Genomic DNA, 10,620 nt, shown 5'->3' with positions numbered 1-10,620 from the left:
CTCCACGTGGCCACCTGGTCTCGATGGACCTGCTCTGGTGGAAGAACTTGTTTGGGAGAGGTGAGAGGTCAGCAGCCAGCAGGTCACCCTGAGTGACACCCGTCAATCATCGCCATCAAGTTCCATCTTCCAGCCAGCTGCCATGCCACCTCCACACAAACCATCCATCACACAGCATTTGTGTCAGGCTAGTGTTTACTTTACATTTAATGTCTGTAAAGCATTTTAGCTCTAAATTATTCTGCAGACTCACTCAGTTCAGCAGTGCTTCCCTGTCTAGACAGAACAATCTTGTTGTCAGTGAAACAGATTCGCCCTGACATCCCCACGGCACACGGCGACGCGGTTGCTATTTTGTAGGAAGGAAGAGAGCTAAAAAGCTCTTTCTCTTACAGCTTTGAAACGTGATTCCTGTCCATTGAACTTCAAACAAACACCTCAATAAATAATGCTGCCATCCTTGATTTGATCTTTCTCTCTGTTACAAAGCAGCACAGGTGGAGGAGAAAGGGCTCAGCATCAGTGGGAGCTGACACCTCCCAGTGCTGCTCGCAAAGTGCCTGCCCTCCTGGAAGAGAGGGATTCCCTCCTCTCCTGCTCTGGCTTTTAACCCCCCCTGCTTTGGCTCTCTCCTCCAGGCTGCAGACCAAGGACTGGAGCTTGGAGATCTCCTGGTTGCCCTCTGTGACACCAAGGTCCCTGCTCCCAAACACTGAGTTGCCTTGATGCTGTGGCTGGACAAGCCTCAAGTGACCATGAGAGAGACACACGAGAGGCATCAGCAGCTTGAAAGAGACATTAAACCAAGTCAAAACACATTTTGCACAGCAGCTTTGCCCCCAGATGTCTGCTGGCATGACAGACTACAAATGCTTCTTTGATAATTAAACAAGTGCTTCTCCCTCCCCTTTATGAGCCACCTGCACCAAGGCACAGCAAGCCCGAGCGAGTGTTTGGCAGCACTTGCTGCCTGCTGAGCCCCACTGCCACCAGCAGTACTGGGAAAGGGAAAACAGCCTGAGCAAACCTCAATTAATAGTGTTCCCCTTTTGCTTTGCCAGTGACAGATCCCTGATGTGACAAACAGCAGTTGGAGATCTTCTCATCTCCCCTCCTGATAACACGGCCACCTGCAGCAGGGAGGCCATGTCTGCCTTGTGTGAGGCATCCCTCACCTCAGCATCATCCAGGGGAAACACAGGCCCCCAAAACTGAGCCCACATGGAGCTAGACCCATCACACAGGTACAGAGGGGCCCTCCATCACCCCAAGCTGAAGGCCAAGAGCTCAGTCCCAAGGACACCTCTTGAGGGCACCTGTGATGAGGTGAGGATGGAGAAGAGCCTGAGCAGCAACAGGCACATCCAGAGTGCCAAAGGGCCACTTTACATGGCTGACTTCATTCCCCAAATGCCTGCAGACCTCCAGGAGCTGCCCAGTTCAAAGCAGGCTGTATCAGCACACCTGCACTAACATTTCATCCCAGTGCTATAGCATCACACAATAGATCAGCTGCAGATGTACCATACAGAGAAGGACACACTTGCCTCAAAATATTCAAGCAGAAAAATGCTGCTATATATTCAGAGAGGAAAAGTGAAATGGGGACTTAAGAAGGTCTTGCTCTGTACAGGCACCACCATCCAGCAGTGTAATGGGAAGAGTCCCATGACAGAGTGAGCTGCCTCAGGCCACTGCCACATGCTGCTTTCTCACTCTCCATGGGATTTATAACCTCGTGGATTCATTTCTGTTGTGACCTCCACGGAGACATGAAACTGAGCAGAGCAGCGATCAGAGGTTTCTCCCTACCCCAAGAGCAAGTTAGTTTTGCCCTGTAGGAAAATCCTGCCTGTGTCTGTGCTGGCACAAGGCTGCCTGTGAGAGACAAAGCTGCTCATGCAGAGCAGCCCCAGCATGGAACCACAGCACAGCACCAGCCCAGGGATGCAGAGAGCCAAAGCAAAGAGGCAGAAGATTTCACCACCCAAGAAGCAGACCAAAGGACTGACTGTACCAAGGAAAACAGCACCTGGGAGGCATAGGAAACATTGAGACCAAGCACAGAACCTGATGCCCAGAGCTGGCTGAATAGCATCCTGCAGCAGCAAGTTCCACTTTCTGCCTCCTGCTTTACCCCAGTGTTATTTTACCTGCTCATGAATGCAGTGAGAAGGTTTTGCCCCAGGTTTGGGGGACCAGCAGTCACTCCTTGGATCAAATCTCTACCCTGGGCACCTGCTCTCTGTTGATGGGAGGACAGAACCAGGTTTCTGGGAAGACATCTCAACCCCTCCACCTGTGTGCCCCAGCCCTGTTCTTGTCATGTTCATAATAAATGGAGCTACAGCACTGACAAAGTGTTTACTGTCCTCCTGGGATGGAGAGGGGTGGAGGAGTGAAATGTTGAAAAATGACGCACACAATGCCTCATTATCACATCTTTAATAGCCCTGAACTGGCTATGAGGGGCTCTGTCACTTCTCCTCCCCCTGAGTGGTAAGGAGCCATCCCATCTGTCTCAGCAGCAGGGCTGATTTCCTCACCAGAGCTGCTGCCCATCCAAGCAAACCGGGCACCTCAATGCTTGGAGCCTGTAAATCAAGGGCATACACCCAAACTTTACTCCTACACCCTGCTACTGTCCTCTGGACAGAGGGGTAGACCGTGCCTCAGTTTCCCTGCCTGGATGAAAGAGTTGCAACATCTCCCACCCACCCTGGTAAACATCTTTTGATCCTCATTTCTGTTGTGTACTCACAGAGCTTCACCTGCTCTGGTGAAAATTCAGGGGAATTTTCAGTCAGTTCAGAGGTGCTGAGATGAGATCACCCAACATCTTCCAAGATCACCCAATACATGTGCAATAGTTCTGCTCAGGTGTATTTGCAAGCACAAGTCCAAAGCATCATCCTGGATGACCCTGTGCTCTCTCCAGGTCTCCTCTAACACACAACACACCAAACAGCTCAGCTCTCCAACAGAGCAGACACTCCAGACACAGACTTGACCAAAGGAGCAATTGCTGGTTTCCCAGACTTGGGGCAAAACTTCCTCACTGAATTAATGAGCTGGTAAAATACTGATGGTGGGCAAAGGAGGAGACAGGAGGCATTAGCAGGTCCTGTGTCAGCATGGAGGCATTTAGCTACCAAGGAAGGCTGAACCTGCAAGCACTGCATCTCGGTTCCACTTCTCATGACACCTATGCTGAAGGGATTTCTTGACTCCCAAGAAATGTCAAGCCAAGAAGCTTTTAAGAACTAATGAACTGACTTTTTAAGAGGCAGGGGACGTGCACCTAATCCAGTCTTAAAACTAATGATTTAATTTACCTTAGGAGAAGCAAACCAGCATAAATTAATATCTCCCAGTAGTATAACATAAGCATGTTTTATCTGGAGATTATGTTGATTAAATCATCAAGTACTGTAATCTTTCTTTTATACCTCAAGAAGATGGGGAAAGGGGAAAAAAATCTTAAAAATATATAGATAGAGCCTTCTAAACCCCAGGAGGGAACTGCACATTCATCTCCAAGCACTCTCCCTGCTCAGCAATGCATGCACACAAGACTCTGAACCCTGGAAGGAGCTGCTCCAACTGGTGTGGCACTGAGAGGGAGAAATGAAGCTACGTGTTCAGAATCGAAGAGATGCCAGGAGATGGAGGAGCTTGGAAGCAGCAGAGGAGTTACACTTAGGGGGTTTCACTCTGCAAATGCAGAAGTTAGGCCTGATTTCTCAAGGCTGTGGACCTGCTCTCGGGATGTAAGACATCAAGGCCACGAGTGACGCGAGCTGGAAATTCAAGTGGCTTAGCTCCACCATGCAGGGAGACAATGCCTTAGCAGAGGGGGAAAACGTGGAAAGCTCATTTAAAACGTCTTCCTCCCACCTCCCTAAACTTTTCTCTGCTTGTTCCTGCCTCTTTTGCTCTACACTGAAACTAAACCACCCACCTTGATGAATCAACAAGGCCTACCTTGACTTTTTCCAACAGAGTCATCACCTGCCGAGGGTGGTTTTTCAGACAAAGCCTATTCCTGCTGCGAACACTCTCCTGCAGCTCTCTGCCAGGTAATCATGCATGGGCTCTTCAGATTTCATGGCTTTGTCTACTGGTTGTTAGTATTGTGCCTGGAGTGTTCTAGAGCCCTTGGGTAGGGCACTTCAGAAGCAAAACATCTTTTATTTAAAGCCAATTCAGACCCACAGTGCTGAGTTGAAAGCTTCCCTGGAGAATGACAAAAGCTCTGTTAAGCTTGTGGCAGAAGAGATGGGGTCCAAGGCCAAAAACAAAAAAATCCCTACAACAACAGAAAGCTCCCCCTGAAAAAGCAAACTTTAAACACTGACCTCTGACACCAACAACTGGTCTCCAGCAGACAAGCTGTGTTTACAAGGCCAAACCTCCACAGACTCTCTCTCCTACGCCCATTGTTGCACAATTCAGAGCTAGTGTTTGTGAACTAAATGGATTTTGCAAAGGAAAGGTGATTACCAGTTGTAGTTTTATCTGCTTATTGGAAAACTGGGGCAAGCAGCAAGCTTGTGGCAGCAGGGCTGCATCCCCTGCCTCAGTTTCCTCATAAATGGAATAATGACTCCCCTGTTGTAAAGGGGAAGTCTTCAGAAAAGAAACAGCATCCTCTGGAAAGTGATTTTAATACCAAAATGAAGTTATGGAGAGGAACTCCACACCCAGTGCCTCACGGAGAAAACACATCTCAGTTCCAATCCTCTGACCCTTTAAGTGGGAAATAAAACAAAGCACAGTGTAAAGTAATCACAGTTTCAGGTTCTGCAAGGAGCATTTCCTCAGAGAGGACACACAGTGTGCTGACTTGCAGCCTTACAAATCTGGGAGCTGCAAGAAGTCTCCTGATCCCTTTTCCCCCCCTCCTCTTTTCATTTCTGTGGTCCTGTAAACCTGCACGGTGATTCCCAGAGTAGGACAGCTGTGTTTCCTTCCTCAAACACCTTTAAAATTAGAACTCAGACCCAAAGCCCCTTTCTCACCCAAAAGCCAACCTCCTAGTCTTACCACATGACTTCCCTGAAATGATTCAGATAAAAGAATGTAATTTTGGAACAATCCTTCACATCCTTCTGATGTCATTTGACAGTAGAAATAACCTACCCTGACCATCTTCCTCTGCAAGTGTCTCTGCCTTTCAGGTGCAAACAGCATCTCCCTCCTGGGCTTTGTACCTCTTCAGCTCAATTAACAGGGCCCCCAAAAGACTGAAGACTTCATTACTTCTAAATGAAACATCCTCAAACACAGTAATGCCACTTGTCTTCTGCAGGACCCTCGTTCCAGACAAGGCTGACATTTTGACAGCACCTTCACAGTTACTTTCCCTGAGCAAACGCATCGTTACACAACGTTTAATTTTTAGGATGGCTTAAAAATCTCTCCCTTACAAACAGGCAAACACCTATATGCTGCTCCCTTACAAACAGGCAAGCATCTCTATGCTGCAAGGAATTTCATGTCAAGCCACTCAATACAGCCAACTTATCTGCTAGGAACAAGCCTGACAAATCCTTGGTAGAGATGCCTTTATCTCCCCACTTTAAATTGCACACAAGTCCTCAAAGTCTAGAGGAAGGGAGGGCTTTGCACTCATTGATCACCCTCACCCTGCCAGCTCCATGCCTGCTCCTCCTGCCCTGCTGAGACAGCTGCCTTTGAAAAGGGGGATTTTGGGAAGACAGAGAAAAGCTTTACAAACCAGACGCTGAGGTTGCTTTGCCTCTGCCCTCGCAGCCAGGGCTTGTGGTGTGCTGGGAGAGTGAGTGCTGGCTGCAAACACCCCCTTGCCTGTGGCTCCAGCACAGATCTGGTGAGGATGCTCAGCTCTTCAGTGGCACCAGCCATAGGAATCATTCTGCTGGTGCTCACTCAAAGCAGCTCATTCTTTCCCAAGGAAAAAATTCATCTGAGGAACTTGCTCTTTACTTTGTGGCTCCCAATAAACCAGACCTACAGGCATTTACCCTTTCCCCCCACCAACGCATTCCTGCTCTCCCCAAGCAGAGAGCAGAAAGCCTTCACAGCAGATCAAAGCCCACAGTTGTCAGCCAGCTTCTCTTCCTTCTTTTTGCAAGCCTTTAGCTGATATCCCAGGAAAGGCAAAGGTGGGAGACAGAAAGCCTGTGATTCCCAGTAAAATGCACTTAGTTGTCACTAGCAAGGTGAGTTCCACCTTGGAGCCAGAGATCCTCCATTCCAGAGGGCTCAGGTCCTCTCTGAGCTGTCTCACACAAAACTCTTCTGCTAGAATCTTCAGAGTCACTGTCATTCCATACTCAACATCCTGGCTGGGCAAATGATTAATTATCCACAGCGAGTTGCCATCTGTCAACTGATCACAGACAGATCTGATTAACAGACCATCCCCATGTTCTCCACCTACTGCAAAGGAAAATATGCTCGATTCCAAGGGTTTGTGCTAACACATTTTTGCTTGGGATTTGCAAGCAGCTTCTCAGAGTCAACTATCACATGTAGCTGATGAGCACTTGCTCATTATCCAGAAATCTGCTCTGGACTGAGCCTTAGTCTGTCCAGGTGGATGGAGAAGACACAAGAGGGTAATGCTGAAGAGGAAAGTTATGTGCTGAGAGCTGTAGATGGAGTTCTGTCACAGTTGAAACCCTAGAGCAAAACACTAAGAAACAAGTTCCTCTAAGTCCAGAGCACAAGCTAAGTTAAGCAAGGAGAAGGGCATTTCTAGCTAACAGACACAGTCCTCAGTCTTTGGCACATCACTGCACTCCTATGCCTCAGCCTCCCTAACTGAGTAATCAAGTACATTCTCATTTACTTCTCTCTGTAGAATCTTTCAAGACTTGCATATCAAAACCACTATGTGATATATTTAGTCTGTAGATAGCAAAGTATACATGAGTCAGCAATGTGCCCTCGTGGGCAAGGTCAATGACATCCTGGGGCTCATCAACTTAAGGGAAGTTCTCCTCACCTCCCTCTGCTCTGCCCTGCTGAGGCCTCATCTGGAGTCCTGTGTCCAGTTCTGGGCTTCCCAACTCAAGAGGGACAGAGAACTGCTGGTGAGAGCCCAGTGCGGGGTTGAGAAGGACTGGAAGATGCTGAAGGGACTGGAATGTCTCTGTGAGAAGGAAAGGCTGCAGGACCTTGGGCTGGTCAGCCTGGAGAAGGCTGAGGGGGAACCTCATCAATGCTGATCAATACCTAAAGGGTTGATGTTGAGAGGATGGGGCCAGTGTTTGTTGTGTGCTGGCCAGTGACAGGACAAGGGGGAACAGGCACAGGCTGGCACACAGGCAGTGCCACTGGCACAGGAGGAGAAAGTCCTTTGGTGCTGAGGTGAGGGAGCCCTGGCCCAGGCTGCCCAGGGAGGGTGTGGAGGCTCCTTCTCAGGAGGTTTCCAACCCCACCTGGACACGTTCCTGTGCTCCCTGAGCCAGGGGAACCTGCTGTAGCAGGGGTTGGGCTGGAGGATCTCTAGAGGGCCCTTCTCACTATTCTATGATTCAGAGTAAAATCACTGCCGAGACAGGAGTCAGCGGGCCCTGGACGCCCTTCACAGCACTGACCATGCAGGAAAGCAGGATGTGCTCACAATGACGCTGGCTTCTCTCAGCCATCCTGCTCAGCAGCACACGAGATTGCCACAGCAACACCAGAAAAATATTTCTCTAGAACACATTTGGTTGCTTTTTAGTGGATTGACATAAGGGAGTTGGTTTATAAATACGTCAGGAGCATGTTGGTGTGAAATTGGAAAGGAGAGTGGATGGCAGCAGGGCGAGCAAAGTACATGGGGTGAGGAGATTAAACACGCAGGTTCACCTGAGCGAGGTGCAGATTGAGAGACCCGCGGGATCTCAGTGCTCATCAACTCCAGTGACTGAGGAAAGGAAACCCTTTTCACTAATGGAAACAGCTTTGTGGCTACTTGCCTCCATGCTGTCATGGGTCCTGGGGAGCCTCTGCCTCCAAAACACCCACCTTTGTGTACGAACCGAGCTGCAGCTCCCGTGTTCCTGCCCGGGAAAGGCAAAGCCACATAGGGCTGCTTTGCTTCCAGCACCACCACTGCTCTGCCAGCTGAGCCACGGAGCCAGACAGTAAACAAGGACAATAAGGTCATGCAAGAGACTCAGGTCCTCCCCAAAACAATTTTAAGAGGCTCATTAAACCAGTTAATAGCAGGAGCAGCATGGACACCATAGGCAGCATTTCCAGTTTGCTTTGTAACGTCCCAAGAGACTCGAGTCCTGAGTGGCACCTCAACAGCCCAACCAAGCGAGCTTGGGGCAGGAGCTGGAGAGGGCAGCTCATCCTGCAAAAACACAGGAGATAACAACCCTGTTGTTGGAAGGAGAGCAAAGCCTTCCTCACACTGTGCTGCTGATGGCTGGGTTGAGCAGCCAGCAGACAGGCAGGAACAACTTGCCCTCCTTCCTAACAGGCTCACTGGAGGGTATTTGAGAGACAAACCTGCTCGGTGAAGAGCCTGTGGGAAGCAGGGTGAGAGCTAAACAAGTACCTTCAGATAAACACTAACTGTGTGTTACCTATTCTGTTGGTAGCCCCATAAGAGCATGCCCAGCTCACTGAGTGCTGCAGCAAGACTCAGGTGACAGACAAGGTGTCAGGTCCCGGAGATCTCCTTGGGCAGAGGCAGCACATCTCACAATCCCCAGCGATAAACCAAGTACAACAACTTGGCCACACATCACACTTCATCTGAGACACTGCACAGGCTCAACAAGGTATTTGGCAACACAAAAATCCAGCAGCTGTGAAAATGTTCACTGTAATAGTTTATGTTTTAAAAAAATACAGATCTGTACCAACCACACTGAAAGGGGTGCTGGAACAAGGCCTAGTTTGTTGTTTGGCTGAAAGAGTGAGATGAGTGCCTCTCTGGGGCCTGTGCCTCTGCTCCCTCGACTGGCCATACCCATTAATTGGATCCCCATTCTGCATGCAGGCACTGCACTCACTAGAAGCACCTCACTGCTCTGTCAGTCACCCCAGAATATGACAGGTACAGAGAGCTGAGGCATAATCGAGACGGAGTACCTGTCAGGTGCTCTGATGGAAAGAGAAAAACCCCTCTGCTCAGAGGCTCTGCTGATTAATACCTGTAAAAGTTACATCCAACAGTGCACAGGAACAGTCAAGCCTCCTGGAGGCTACAGCCAGGACTGAAGATTCTTCACACTCATTACAAGGCAAATCTATTGTTATGTTCCCCAAAGTCCTTAGTGCCCAGGTAGCAAGGGCAGCTCCACGCTGCATGTCACAAGCCAGCCCAGAACACCTGCTGCTGCATCTTCCACACTCCTTGCAGCTCTCAAACTGCTTCAAACTCCTCACCAAACACAGCCTCAGAACACAGAGGTGCCAAACCTTGCTAAATGCTCCAGAAACTCTTCACTAATCTCAGCCCTTCCTTCCAAGAACAGCCCAGCAATCATTCTTCCCATAAGATGCACCTCCCTCGCCTGGACATGCCACAGGAGAGCCCAGGGAAGGGAGCACCACTGCTGCAGCTTCCATCCCAGATCTGCTAAATACTCATCTTCACAGCACCTGGAAAGGACGAGTAAGGACCCTCAGACAATGTCCTGGGTGAGCCAAGCCCTGTTGTGGCAGAGCCACTCACTGGCTTGCCAGGCTGTGGTCCCTTCCTTAGGACCATGTTTTTCCATCTTGAGGCAGAGACTGGGGATGGACACTTCATTTCTGTATTTCATCCAAACTTTCAAGTCTCTCCTCAAAATAGTAATTTCATTGAAAGAGGAAACAAATCAATAGTTCTGAATTCTCTTAGAGAACAAGTGCACCAGAGTGAGCCAGTGCTGGGAACTATCCTGCCAGCTTCACCACGTTCTTTCCATTTCCTGAACAGTAAGAGCTCCACAGTTGGTACCAGACCTAATCAATACTCTAGTGCTGAAATACTATCAGAGCACACTTGCCTGGGGACCCAAGTTACATGTGATATTCTCCTGCCATGTCTTACAGTCTGCAGGACAGTCTTAAACCAAAGGATTTAGTAATTCCCAATGTTAATGGATGAGATTTTTAACACCACAAATTCTCATCAGAATATTTGCCTTCTGTGCTCACATTAATTCTGTGCAGCTCTGTGAGAGGGTTTAGTTCCATCAGTATGCAGTTTTCTCCATTACCAGATGCCTCCTGCTGTGTGAGGTTTAGGACATTACTTCCTAAACATAGCAGAAAAAGAAATGTTCATGTGACTATGACATAACTAAAGTTTTGTTCATGGACAAAAGGATATTTCTTCCCCATAATGAACAATTCTTCAGTATTATGACTTGATCAGCAACTACCTTCAAAAGCAATTAGTTATTTGTCAGACTTGGAGAAAACCACAGAAACTCCACCTATCTTTTAATTTCATGAGGTGATCAGATATGGAGCAACATCTGTGTGTCTTGAGCCAAGCCCACGTTCAGTAAGTCACATCTGCTCACTTCCACACCTTTCAGCCACCAATTCCAGACAGAATCCATGCAGAAACCTTGACTTAAAACACTGATTTTAACCCTGCCTTGTATCTGGATTTATTTTCAGCAATGACCATTTGCT

This window comes from Colius striatus, chromosome 17, assembly GCF_028858725.1.
Source record: "Colius striatus isolate bColStr4 chromosome 17, bColStr4.1.hap1, whole genome shotgun sequence".
Classification (NCBI taxonomy): Eukaryota; Metazoa; Chordata; class Aves; order Coliiformes; family Coliidae; genus Colius; species Colius striatus.
This window is presented reverse-complemented; position numbering follows the sequence as displayed.